At 43.6% G+C, this 15,527-nt stretch overlaps 1 protein-coding gene across 2 annotated transcripts in view; it reads left to right on the top strand.

Annotated features, from left to right (window-relative positions):
- IQSEC2 (IQ motif and Sec7 domain ArfGEF 2) overlaps positions 1–15,527 on the top strand; it is a 152,922-nt gene that overhangs the window by 9,678 nt on the left and 127,717 nt on the right. For both annotated transcript variants that reach the window (XM_072124262.1, XM_072124269.1), the window contains exon 3: positions 14,453–14,560. The gene's annotated coding sequence lies outside the window, so the exon portion shown is untranslated. The remainder of the gene's footprint in view (positions 1–14,452; positions 14,561–15,527) is intronic.

The following is a 15,527-nucleotide window of genomic DNA, read 5'->3' as shown; positions in this document are numbered from 1 at the left end:
AATTGTATAGGCACCTGAGGACACCAATACAGTAGAAAGAAGGAGAAGAAATTTGGATTATCATTGTAGTTTCCTTCTAGGGTCCTGGGCTGCCTGGGAATGCAAGAGGCCTTTAGTCCTGTCTGGAGAAATCTGCGCTGGGGTCGGTGCGGGTGCCCATAGAGAGGGCTCTGAGTGCCACCTCTGGCACCCGTGCCATAGGTTCGCCATCACTGCTCTGTAACATGTTGCCTGCAGATTATAGTGTTAATTTCCATGTGAGAGGTCTTTAGCATAAATGGAGGAATTCTGCGAGTTTTGTTGGATAACATAGAAAACACCATAGTATTCAGGGGTCCTGCGGCAAATTTGCATTTGGAACCAGGGGCCTCAAATTACACCCCCCCCCCCCCCCCCAATGATATAATTGTTATTTAATATGGAAAAGGGACTGTTGGACACTTCAAGCATTGGGATATGGATGGAACTAGCTCATGCTTGATATCATAGGACATAGATATAGTACAATTCTATTTGCAGGGTTTCCCTTTAATTCAAGAATGAGGATTTCCCCCCCCCTCTTAATCCTCCACATATTTACCTGTATTCTGCTCAGTCTGGGGTATTTGTATAAATGACAAAGAATGCATCATAACCCCCATGGAAGGCTTGTGCAGGTGATGGATACATACAAATCACAGTTTCCATGTGGTACATTGTCTGGATCTGCTGACGCATTTTGCTGATGTTGATTTAGATTTTGTTTGTTACTACATGTGCAATCATATACTTTCCCCGTGGTCGTTTACCAGGATATCACCATGACAACATAATGTTCTTTCATCTACATTTCTAAACTCTGTTGACAAAGTAATGTCAAACGCCTGTCGTTCCATATCTTATAAAGGCTCAGTTCTTAGGCTGCTTACAGTCATTACTATAGGCTGCTGAGAAATTTAAGGCACACAAAATCTTACAGTACAGCTGTGACAACATTCTTTCACATAAGGGCAACAGGATGTCCAATGGCTTTGTAGCATAGCCGACACCTCCATGACCCAAGGGTGGATTCCTGTCCATGTAGGACCTGGAGACAGCGCCACAGATAGCTTCTTGACACCCACGGATCTCGAATATCAAAAAATATCAAAAAGGTATTGTTTAAAAGTTAATTCACATCGTGCTAGATATATTGTGATACTGAAGATATCCAGCCCCCTAAGTCACAGGAAGGTGTAAACTGTGACTGACGTGGCTGGATATCTTTAGTACAATAGCTAGAATCCAGGCTGTTCACATGATACATATCCTAAAACTGAAGCCATCCAACTCTCTCAGTCGCATCAGAGTAAACTGTGACAGAGGGGGTTTAATATTACAGCAGCTTGAATCCAGGCTGGTCACATGATGCATATCAGAAAACTAAAGCTATCCAGCCCTCTCAGTCACAGCAAGGTGTCAACTGTGACTGAAGGGACCGCAGCTTGAATCCATGCTGGTCATATCATTGCATATCCTCATACTGAAGCTAACCAGCCCTCTCAGTCATGGCAAGGTGTAAACCAGTGGTTCTCAACCTTTGTAATGCTGTGACCCCGCAATACAGTTACTCATGTTGCGGTGACCCCAAACCATGTGATTTGCAGTAAAAACACGATAAAATCGCGTCTCCAAAGGCTTGAGAAACACTGGTGTAAACTGTGACTAAGGGGTCTGGATATCCTCAGCACCACAGCTTGAATCCATGCTGGTCACATGATGGTATGACACACTGATTTATCACTGCTTGTACGTAGCTGTGATTTAGTCGCAATTCCTGGCGCAGGCTCATGCGCTATTCTATGGTGTCCCGCTGGGATTCATAGATAGATCTGGCTCATGATGGAGGCGGGTGGGGGCGCTAACGTATGATAAATGTGGAAGAATGTGTAAACCAGAGTCGCCGCATCAAGAAAAGTTACTGCTTCCTCGTCCTTGGAATCTGCTCTTGGAGGGAGAGGGGAAAGGGAGAAGATTTAGTCAGGTATGACAGGATTCCCATTGAAGTTTTCTGGGCCTTAATAAAAAGTAAAAAAAAAAATGAATTAGTGAATAAAGTAAGATGTGAAATAGTACAGTGTCCCCTTTAATTTTACCTTCCTCCACCAGGGGGCAGAATATTCTGTGCAATGTTTTTTCTTTTTGAAGATAAAACACAATTCTGTTGCATGAAATGTAGAGATCTGGGATGTTTCTTCCATATGTAAATGCTCCATAATATTCCTCTTCATTCTAATTAGTGGAATAATGGATTTCCGAAACGTTTTAGCGTACGCTTAATTGAAAGCAAATCTATGATATGCAGAATCTAACAAGGGCACGAGGCCTCTACAAAGAAGAGAAAGACATAATGAAGTGTTTCAGTCCTCACATGCAGGGCCGCATGTACACTACTTACTGTATTTGTTAATAGGAAACGTTTTTAGGGTACTACTTGTTTCTGTTCTGCAGTAGGATATAGAAGTGACATCAGCGGAACAATAATACAACTGTAGTCTAGGTAACACGCTACAGCCGCAACATCCAGACCCTGCAAATTCATAGAGATTACCATCACCATGTACTGTGACATCACTGTGTGTATTATCCTGTACTGTGACATCACTGTGTGTATTATCCCTGTACTGTGACATCACTGTGTGTATTATCCCTGTACTGTGACATCACTGTGTGTATTATCTCTGTACTGTGACATCACTGTGTGTATTATCCCTGTACTGTGACATCACTGTGTGTATTATCCCTGTACTGTGACATCACTGTGTGTATTATCCCTGTACTGTGACATCACTGTGTGTAGTATCCCTGTACTGTGACATCACTGTGTGTATTATCTCTATACTGTGACATCACTGTGAGTATTATCTCTGTACTGTGACATCACTGTGTGTATTATCCTGTACTGTGACATCACTGTGTATTCTCTGTACTGTGACATCACTGTGTGTATTATCCCTGTACTGTGATATCACTGTGTGTATTATATCTGTACTGTGACATCACTGTGTGTATTATCCCTGTACTGTGACATCACTGTGTGTATTATCCTTGTACTGTGACATCACTGTGTGCATTATCCCTGTACTGTGACATCACTGTGTGTATTATCCCTGTACTGTGACATCACTGTGTGTATTATCCCTGTACTGTGACATCACTGTGTGTATTATCCATGTACTGTGACATCACTGTGTGTATTATCCTAGTACTGTGATATCACTGTGTGTATTATCTATGTACTGTGACATCACTGTATGTAGTATCCCTGTACTGTAGTATCCCTGTACTGTGACATCACTGTGTGTATTATCCCTGTACTGTGACATCACTGTGTGTAGTATCCCTGTACTATGACATCACTGTGTGTATTATCCCTGTACTGTGACATCGCTGTGTGTAATATCCCTGTACTGTGACAACACTGTGTGTATTATCTCTATACTGTGACATCACTGTGTGTATTATCACTGTACTGTGACATCACTGTGTGTATTATCCTGTACTGTGACATCACTGTGTGTATTAGCTCTGTACTGTGACATCACTGTGTGTATTATCCCTGTACTGTGACATCACTGTGTGTATTATCCTGTACTGTGACATCACTGTGTGTATTATCCCTGTACTGTGACATCACTGTGTATATTATCCCTGTACTGTGACATCACTGTGTGTATTATCCCTGTACTGTGACATCACTGTGTGTATTATCCCTGTACTGTGACATCGCTGTGTGTAATATCCCTGTACTGTGACATCACTGTGTGTATTATCTCTGTACTGTGACATCACTGTGTATATTATCTCTGTACTGTGACATCACTGTGTGTATTATCCCTGTACTGTGACATCACTGTGTGTATTATCCCTGTACTGTGACATCGCTGTGTGTAATATCTCTGTACTGTGACAACACTGTGTGTATTATCCCTGTACTGTGACATCACTGTGTGTATTAACCTTGTTCTGTGACATCACTGTGTGTATTATCCCTGTACTGTGACATCACTGTGTGTATTATCCCTGTACTGTGACATCGCTGTGTGTAATATCCCTGTACTGTGACATCACTGTGTGTATTATCCCTGTACTGTGACATCACTGTGTGTATTATCCCTGTACTGTGACATCGCTGTGTGTAATATCCCTGTACTGTGACATCACTGTGTGTATTATCCCTGTACTGTGACATCACTGTGTGTATTATCCCTGTACTGTGACATCACTGTGTGTAATATCCTGTACTGTGACATCACTGTGTGTATTATCTCTGTACTGTGACATCACTGTGTGTATTATCCCTGTACTGTGACATCACTGTGTGTATTAACCTTGTACGGTGACATCACTGTGTGTATTATCCCTGTACTGTGACATCACTGTGTGTATTATCTCTGTACTGTGACATCACTGTGTGTATTATCCCTGTACTGTGACATCACTGTGTGTATTAACCTTGTACTGTAACATCACTGTGTGTATTATCCCTGTACTGTGACATCACTGTGTGTATTATCCCTGTACTGTGACATCACTGTGGGTATTAACCTTGTACTGTGACATCACTGTGTGTATTAACCTTGTACTGTGACATCACTGTGTGTATTATCCTGCACTGTGACATCACAGTGTGTATTATCCTGTACTATGACATCACTGTGTGTATTATCCCTGTACTGTGACATAGCTGTGTGTATTATCCCTGTACTGTGACATCACTGTGTGTATTAACCTTGTACTGTGACATCACTGTGTGTATTATCCCTGTACTGTGACATCACTGTGTGTATTATCCCTGTACTGTGACATCACTGTGTGTATTAACCTTGTACTGTGACATCACTATGTGTATTATCCTGCACTGTGACATCACAGTGTGTTTTATCCTGTACTGTGACATCACTGTGTGTATTATCCCTGTACTGTGACATCGCTGTGTGTAATATCCCTATACTGTGACATCACTGTGTGTATTAACCTTGTACTGTGACATCACTATGTGTATTAACCTTGTACTGTGACATCACTGTGTGTATTATCCCTGTACTGTGACATCACTGTGTGTATTATCCCTGTACTGTGACATCACTGTGTGTATTATCCCTGTACTGTGACATCACTGTATGTATTATCCCTGTACTGTGACATCACTGTGTGTATTATCCCTGTACTGTGACATCACTGTGTGTAGTATCCCTGTACTATGACATCACTGTGTGTATTATCTCTATACTGTGACATCACTGTGAGTATTATCTCTGTACCGTGACATCACTGTGTGTATTATCCTGTACTGTGACATCACTGTGTGTATTATCCCTGTACTGTGACATCACTGTGTGTTTTATCCCTGTACTGTGACATCACTGCGTGTATTATCCATGTACTGTGACATCACTGTGTGTATTATCCCTGTACTGTGACATCACTGTGTGTATTATCCTAGTACTGTGATATCACTGTGTGTATTATCTATGTACTGTGACATCACTGTATGTAGTATCCCTGTACTGTAGTATCCCTGTACTGTGACATCACTGTGTGTATGTATTATCCCTGTACTGTGACATCACTGTGTGTAGTATCCCTGTACTATGACATCACTGTGTGTATTATCCCTGTACTGTGACATCGCTGTGTGTAATATCCCTGTACTGTGACAACACTGTGTGTATTATCTCTATACTGTGACATCACTGTGTGTATTATCCCTGTACTGTGACATCACTGTGTGTATTATCCTGTACTGTGACATCACTGTGTGTATTATCTCTGTACTGTGACATCACTGTGTATATTATCCCTGTACTGTGACATCACTGTGTGTATTATCCCTGTACTGTGACATCACTGTGTGTAATATCCCTGTACTGTGACATCACTGTGTGTATTATCCCTGTACTGTGACATCGCTGTGTGTAATATCCCTGTACTGTGACATCGCTGTGTGTATTATCTCTGTACTGTGACATCACTGTGTATATTATCTCTGTACTGTGACATCACTGTGTGTATTATCCCTGTACTGTGACATCACTGTGTGTATTATCCCTGTACTGTGACATCGCTGTGTGTAATATCTCTGTACTGTGACATCGCTGTGTGTATTATCCCTGTACTGTGACATCACTGTGTGTATTAACCTTGTACTGTGACATCACTGTGTGTATTATCCCTGTACTGTGACATCACTGTGTGTATTATCCCTGTACTGTGACATCGCTGTGTGTAATATCCCTGTACTGTGACATCACTGTGTGTATTATCCCTGTACTGTGACTTCACTGTGTGTATTATCCCTGTACTGTGACATCACTGTGTGTAATATCCTGTACTGTGACATCACTGTGTGTATTATCTCTGTACTGTGACATCACTATGTGTATTATCCCTGTACTGTGACATCACTGTGTGTATTAACCTTGTACGGTGACATCACTGTGTGTATTATCCCTGTACTGTGACATCACTGTGTGTATTATCTCTGTACTGTGACATCACTGTGTATATTATCTCTGTACTGTGACATCACTGTGTGCATTATCCCTGTACTGTGACATCACTGTGTGTATTAACCTTGTACTGTGACATCACTGTGTGTATTATCCCTGTACTGTGACATCACTGTGTGTATTATCCCTGTACTGTGACATCACTGTGGGTATTTACCTTGTACTGTGACATCACTGTGTGTATTAACCTTGTACTGTGACATCACTGTGTGTATTATCCTGCACTGTGACATCACAGTGTGTATTATCCTGTACTATGACATCACTGTGTGTATTATCCCTGTACTGTGACATCACTGTGTGTATTATCCCTGTACTGTGACATCACTGTGTGTATTATCCCTGTACTGTGACATCACTGTGTGTATTATCCCTGTACTGTGACATAGCTGTGTGTAATATCCCTGTACTGTGACATCACTGTGTGTATTAACCTTGTACTGTGACATCACTGTGTGTATTATCCCTGTACTGTGACATCACTGTGTGTATTATCCCTGTACTGTGACATCACTGTGTGTATTAACCTTGTACTGTGACATCACTATGTGTATTATCCTGCACTGTGACATCACAGTGTGTTTTATCCTGTACTGTGACATCACTGTGTGTATTATCCCTGTACTGTGACATCGCTGTGTGTAATATCCCTGTACTGTGACATCACTGTGTGTATTAACCTTGTACTGTGACATCACTATGTGTATTAACCTTGTACTGTGACATCACTGTGTGTATTATCCTGTACTGTGACATCACTGTGTGTATTATCCCTGTACTGTGACATCACTGTGTGTATTATCCCTGTACTGTGACATCACTGTGTGTATTATCCCCTGTACTGTGACATCACTGTGTGTATTATCCCTGTACTGTGACATCACTGTGTGTATTATCTCTGTACTGTGACATCACTGTGTGTATTATCCCTGTACTGTGACATCACTGTGTGTATTATCCCTGTACTGTGACATCACTGTGTATTATCCTGTACTGTGACATCACTGTGTGTATTATTTCTGTACTGTGACATCACTGTGTGTATTATCTCTGTACTGTGACATCACTGTGTGTATTATCCCTGTACTGTGACATCACTGTGTGTATTATCCCTGTACTGTGACATCACTGTGTGTATTATCCCTGTACTGTGACATCACTGTGTGTATTATCCCTGTTCTGTGACTTCACTGTGTGTATTATCCCTGTACTGTGACATCACTGTGTGCATTATCCCTGTACTGTGACATCACTGTGTGTATTATCCCTGTACCGTGACATCACTGTGTGTACTATCCCTGTGCTGTGACATCACTGTGTGTATTATCCCTGTACTGTGACATCACTGTGTGTATTATCCTTGTACTGTGACATCACTGTGTGTATTATCCCTGTACTGTGACATCACTGTGTATATTATCCCTGTACTGTGACATCACTGTGTATATTATCCCTGTACTGTGACATCACTGTGTGTATTATCCCTGTACTGTGACATCACTATGTGTATTACCTCTGTACTGTGACATCACTGTGTGTATTATCCCTGTACCGTGACATCACTGTGTGTACTATCCCTGTGCTGTGACATCACTGTGTGTATTATTCCTGTGCTGTGACATCACTGTGTGTATTATCCTTGTACTGTGACATCACTGTGTGTATTATCCCTGTACTGTGACATCACTGTGTGTATTATCCCTGTACTGTGACATCACTGTGTATATTATCCCTGTACTGTGACATCACTGTGTATATTATCCCTGTACTGTGACATCACTGTGTGTATTATCCCTGTACTGTGACATCACTGTGTGTATTATCCCTGTACCGTGACATCACTGTGTGTACTATCCCTGTGCTGTGACATCACTGTGTGTATTATCCCTGTACTGTGACATCACTGTGTGTATTATCCTTGTACTGTGACATCACTGTGTGTATTATCCCTGTACTGTGACATCACTGTGTATATTATCCCTGTACTGTGACATCACTGTGTGTATTATCCCTGTACTGTGACATCACTGTGTGTATTATCCCTGTACTGTGACATCACTATGTGTATTACCTCTGTACTGTGACATCACTATGTGTATTACCTCTGTACTGTGACATCACTGTGTGTACTATCCCTGTGCTGTGACATCACTGTGTGTATTATCCCTGTACTGTGACATCACTGTGTGTATTATCCTGTACTGTGACATCACTGTGTGTATTATCTCTGTACTGTAACATCACTGTGTGTATTATCCCTGTACTGTGACATCACTGTGTGTATTATCCGTATACTGTGACATCACTGTGTGTATTATCCCTGTACTGTGACATCACTGTGTATATTATCCCTGTACTGTGACATCACTGTGTGTATTATCCCTGTACTGTGACATCACTGTGTGTATTATCCCTGTACCGTGACATCACTGTGTGTACTATCCCTGTGCTGTGACATCACTGTGTGTATTATCCCTGTACTGTGACATCACTGTGTGTATTATCCTTGTACTGTGACATCACTGTGTGTATTATCCCTGTACTGTGACATCACTGTGTATATTATCCCTGTACTGTGACATCACTGTGTGTATTATCCCTGTACTGTGACATCACTGTGTGTATTATCCCTGTACTGTGACATCACTATGTGTATTACCTCTGTACTGTGACATCACTATGTGTATTACCTCTGTACTGTGACATCACTGTGTGTACTATCCCTGTGCTGTGACATCACTGTGTGTATTATCCCTGTACTGTGACATCACTGTGTGTATTATCCTGTACTGTGACATCACTGTGTGTATTATCTCTGTACTGTAACATCACTGTGTGTATTATCCCTGTACTGTGACATCACTGTGTGTATTATCCGTATACTGTGACATCACTGTGTGTATTATCTCTGTACTGTAACATCACTGTGTGTATTATCCCTGTACTGTGACATCACTGTGTGTATTATCCTTGTACTGTGACATCACTGTGTGTATTATCCCTGTACTGTGACATCACTGTGTATATTATCCCTGTACTGTGACATCACTGTGTGTATTATCCTTGTACTGTGACATCACTGTGTATATTATCCCTGTACTGTGACATCACTGTGTATATTATCCCTGTACTGTGACATCACTGTGTGTAGTGACCACATTCTTCTCACATATGCTCCCCTGCTGGGACGTCCAGTGAGTGGCTGTAGTTTTTGAGGAAACCTGGCAAAAGATTTTTTTTACATCTGTTAAAAGTCTATGAAAATGCTGCGTCTGGATATGACTGTAGTCCTTGGCTTTCAGACATCCTTGGAAGGTTATTACTTATGTGGTTCTCTAGTCACTCCTGATGCTTCCTCTGACCACATTATCCAATGCCAATGGGTTTCTGACCATTTCTCACTTTCTTATTCACAATAGTTATACTGACACTTTAGTCCTGACACTTTATATTACTATATCAATAAGTTGTCTGGGATTCTGATATTGCTCAATAAACGGGAACGGGATAAACGGGAACTTCATCGCTCAATCGCTGCATTGGTCAAGTGCCCCCTGACTAGTAATGTAGACCCGGGGCACAACCCTAGAGAGCCTGAAGGGGAAAGTAAGTTTTATTATGTTGATTCTTTAAAGATCTCTCCATAGGACTGGTCATTAACACTGTGGCTTCTGCAGGAATTGATCATGGAAATCCAATAAACCCCTTTAAGATTTCTAATGGTTGCATGCCTTGGGTCAGTGATGGCAAACCTTTTAGACGCCGAGTGCCCAAACTACATCCAAAACCCATATTTTTCGCAAAGTGCCAATGCGACAATTTAAACAGTAGCTTATTACCCTCTGCTCTGTCACATTTCCATTGTATAGGCACCTGAGGACACCAACACTGTAGAAAGAAGGAGAAAAAGCTTTGGTTATCATTGTAGCTTCCTTCTACGGTCCTGGGCTGCCTGGGACTGCAAGAGGCCTTGAGTCCTGTCTGGCGAAGTCTGCGGTGGGGTGATGGCGCAAGTGCCCATAGAGAGGGCTCTGAGTGCCACCTCTGGCACCCGTGCCATAGGTTCGCCACCACTGCCTTGGGTACGTGTGACATCCTCTTCAGCAGGGACCAGTAAAGGATTATAATATGGGTGGAATAAGAAATCCACCTACATAGGTCCTCCAAAGAACTCAAAGCCAACAGTGGGGACCTCCTCCTTTTTCGAGAAGCTTGAATCTTAATTCCTCTCTCTCTGGCAGGGGCGGCTGATGCACACCCCTAAGACCAGCTCTGCATGAGTCAGCCCTACCCCTAAATACGCCCCCGCTTAATTTATAGAGCCCTTGTTAGAAATCCTTATTCTTCACCCCCACCGATACCTTCTTAGCGGATCTCAGATATAAAAAGAAATGAATTTCCTCCAGTGCTGAGAATGTCATATAGCATTACTACCCATTCCCCTCCATCTGTCTATCATCTTCTTGTACATAGTTAGCAATAATTATAGGCTTGAAAGGTCACGGCTGATTCCTGGTGAGCTCCTTGTGCGTCTCATGTCTGAAGCAGCCCATCTCCTCGCAGTCGCAGCCTTTAACCCCAGCGGTTGTTCTCTAGAGAGGTTCCTCGGCAGGGTCCCTTCTTGCATCGGGGGGTGTATTGCATTATGAGTCATTTTGAGTCAGTCACTTCTTGTCGCTGGTGTGCAGAGCGCTGCTGCAGTGTGTAGGCTACGCGCTGTTCTGCTTGCATAGACACAGTATTTGCAATGCTAATATATTTCCGAGGGTGCATTGTTGCTAGACACATGCCGGGTACAGAGGTGCTATCACAAAGCTGGGAGCAGAGGGTGGTGGCGAGGATTGTGACAGATGAAACCAATCATTACACAGACTTGTGATGCTATTATAGCATCAGACCTTAAAGTAAAATTAAGAATGAATATAACAAAGGCACAGACTGTAATGTGAAGCGTTTCCACTGTATGGTTATTTTCTGGCACAGTAAGAAAAAAAAAACCCTAGCAACCAAACATCAATTAGTGAGTAATTGCCTAATTGGTTGCTATGGTCTGAGTATACATCACCCTCTCACAGCTGATGTTATGTATGGGAATGTTCTCTTCCTCCAAACATAGGACTAGCAGCGGGTGGCCGTGGCTGTAGTATACGTCACCTGTGGACTAGCAAGTGTGGCCTCCAGTTACATGCAGGAAGACAGAAAACTATCATACATTTTTGTAACACACAATGGCCCACATTTATTAAAGTGTTTGCACCAGTTTTCTGTCTGACTTTGGGTACAGTGGCACGTATCGCTAGCGTTTACAAGCACAACATTAGCGCACTGGGGGCATGTCTCGGCCCAAATGCATTTGCAGTGAAATGCGAGCAATTGGTAAGCAGTTGTATGTGGTTCACTGGAAACCCTAACGAGATCAGGCCGAGGTACGCCGCCCTGCGCTATTGTTATGCTTGTAAACGCAGCGCTGGCGGTACATGTGACCATTTCCTTTGCACTACAAAGAACGTGCAAACAGCTTGCACATGTAAAATACATTTATAAAGTGCCAGTTTTGTGTCCGACGAGACAGAAAAAATGTGCACCTAAAGGGACTTGTTACTGCTTAGGGTGATGCCACACATGGCGTTTTGAACCCGTTTTTGGTCCGTTTTTACGCAGTCCGTCCAAAAACGCATGCGTTTTTGACAGGTTTTACCAATTATCTGAATTAAAACTGGTCAAAAACACATGCGTTTTTGGAGGGACTGCTTAAAGGACACCTGTCATCAGGTCTCTGCCACTTGCCCTGTCACCTCTACCTGTTGGAGCAGCTCACAAGGATCCCATCCCAGCCTTTATCTAGTTATTTCATACATTATTCATTGTAAAATCATCTATTCTTTATCATGTAAATGAAGCTGGTCACATGGTCAGAGGCAGTGATGTCACTCCTGTTACCCCTCCCCTCAGGGCCGGCTCCAGGTTTTAGTGGGCCCCTGGGCGACAGAGCCTTAGTGGGCCCCTCCGTGGACCGCCCTCCAGTGGCCACACTGCGCCCCCTCCCCCTGCGGACACACTGACCCTGGGGACACACTGATCCCCCCCCACCTCCCCAGGGACACACTGAACCCCCCCCACCACCACTTGCGGACACACTGAACCCGGACACACTGAACCCCCCCCACCACTTGCGGACACACTGAACCCCCCCCCCCACCACCACCACTTGCGGACACACTGAACCCGGACACACTGAACACGCTGACACAATGACCCCCTCCCTCCCCCTGTGGACACACTGACCCCCTCCCTCTCCCTGTGGACACACTGACCCCCTCCCTCCCCCTGTGGACACACTGACCCCCTCCCTCCCCCTGTGGACACAATGACCCCCTCCCTCCCCCTGTGGACACACTGACCCCCTCCCTCCCTCTGTGGACACAATGACCCCCCCTGCTGACACACTAACACCCCCCCCCCCTCCGTCTCCCCCTGTATAAACACTGATCCCCCCACGGACACCCTGACTCCCCTACGGAAAAGAAAAAAGAAAGAATTTACCTTTCCTGGTTCCCCCGGCGCAGCACCTGCAGCTGTCTTCAGCCTGGGCCTCCCGTACGCGCCAGCTCTGAAGCCGGCACACGTGATCCGATGACGTCATCATGTGCGCCGGCTTCAAAGCCGTCGCATACCCTGCGGAGCGCTGCATCGTTGGAACCGGGACAGGTGAGTTTTAGATTCTGCCTCTATGCTGCGCTCCCGACCAGCGCAGCATAGAGGCAGAAAAGTGATCGATCCCGATGGTGATCAATTGTACCAATGTCTTATAGCGACACTAGTACAATTGATCCGGGGGCCCGAGTGGGGCCCTCCAGTACCCCGGGTTGGCCGGGTGCTGGCGCCGGGCCTGCCTCCCCTCTCCTCCCCCTGTTCAGGTCTGTGTGTAATGTATAGTAAAGCATTGCTAGTGTGTGTGCTGCATCTGCTGACATGCTGCATCCTCCTAATATACAGGTGAGAGACACAGACATCAGCTACACATGAATCTGACATGTTCTGCTGTAACATGGCTTCCTGGAGCTGCTGTATGTCTCCTATATACACACACACATGCACACACAGGCTGCAGGGGGCGTGGCCACTAGCACCAGGAAGCACATCATTATACAGCCTCACATCATTATACAGGCTGTCAGTCATGCACTGGGGGTGTGGCTGTGCCTCCCACTCATGAATAGAGTGGACAGCTTGAATATGCTAATGCTTCATTGGACATTTCACAGGTCATTTGCATACAGCTTTAGGACCTCATTGCTTAGGTTTACAGGCATGTAGAGGGACAATGAAGGGATAGAGGCAATGCTCTCTAATGGCAGTTTATGAAAATATATTTAGTTTAAGGGGGTTATTTTGCATGACGGGTTCCCTTTAAAAACGGACCAAAAACAGGTTGAAAACGCCATGTGTGGCATCACCCTTAGTCGAACTGTGCACCACAATTCTGTCCAACATGCGCCACAACAAAGTGCACACTTCCAGAGTAGTGCAGGGTCGCCACATTTATGATGAACATGCCCCACAATTCATGAATCTGTCGTACCCTGCACACTTCACAGGCCGTTTTTGATAAATGTGGTCCTATGTATTGTAAAGGTATTTTTCCACCACAAGGAAAGAGTATGTTCCACATTTATCAAAAACAGTGCAAACTGTGTCCAGGGAGTGTTTCTATGGACACAGTGCAGCCGCGACTCACAAAACTGGTGGAGATACCTTTAACTGCATGTGCAAGCAGTTTGCACGTTCTTTCTAGCGCAAAGAAAACTGGTGCAAACATTTTAACAAATGTGGGCCTGTATGTCACCTTACAGAGGCACCACATGGCGGTTATATTACAGACCTATGTGTGGTTATACATAACGTGTTTATGTGTTTTGCAGGTTGTGAATTCCTATAAAAGAAGGAAAGTACAGCAGAGAAGCAATCAAATGCTCCTTTTATCACATGTATGGGCACCGGAAGAGCAGCATCAGCAGCAATAATTAAAGGTAGGAGTGAAAGCGACATTTATAATCCACATAGTAGCACTAGATGGCAGAAAGCCACCAGCAGTGTATGATCTATATAAGGCCCAACAGGTTATTATCTCTCATATGTGTCTATCTAGAAGGTTTATTCACCTGCCTACAACCCTTAGTCCCTCCATTAGAATTTGAATGAAATTGGGTTATTATTCTGTATGTGACGTTGAATTATACTTAATTATGTGAAGGGTTGGATCATTGATGTCCAAATATACAGAATAGCACAGGGTCTTCATGGTCCCCATGTCAGATAAAGGAGCAAGCTATTCCTTTCAACCTACCAATACACATAGAAGCCTGGATACAATACACAGAATATGTAGAATGGCAAGAGGAGGAGAACAAAAGCCAGGCCAAGATTAAGACCTTAAAGGAACGTGTCCGTCTTCTGTCCATCATGCCACGTAATTCCGTTTTTCTGATGCTCCTAATAAAGGATTGAACATTTTAAAGTACAAGCCATTCCATGAGTGCTGGATTGTTTTACTTGCTTCTCTAGAACAAAAGATTCAACAAGAGAAATTTGAAAATTCGACATGTCCAATTCTTCTTTCCACTGACATTATCTTTAGGGGGACAGTCAGTATCCTCCCCCAAACTTTGCTAGTTTTCACTTTTCTCTTATGTGTATGGGGTCTTAGTATTATATTTCATATATTGAGATATGTGAGTGTACAAGTGGGTGCAGATGTACTAATAATAATAATTCCTTTATTTATATAGCGCACACAGATTATGTAGTCCTTGCCAGATCAGTCCCTGTCCCCATGGGGAACACAATCTAATCAACCTACCAGTATGTTTTGGCATGTGTGAGGCAACCGGAGGACCTGGAGGAAACCCACGCAAACACAGAAAAAACATACAAACTCTTTGCATATGTTGACCCTGGGACTTGAACCCAGGTCCCCAGCGCTGCAAAGCTGTAATG

Source organism: Engystomops pustulosus, chromosome 9 (assembly GCF_040894005.1).
Source record: "Engystomops pustulosus chromosome 9, aEngPut4.maternal, whole genome shotgun sequence".
NCBI lineage: Eukaryota > Metazoa > Chordata > Amphibia > Anura > Leptodactylidae > Engystomops > Engystomops pustulosus.
The sequence above is the reverse complement of the archived record's forward strand: the minus strand, read 5'-3'. Positions and strand labels throughout refer to the sequence as shown.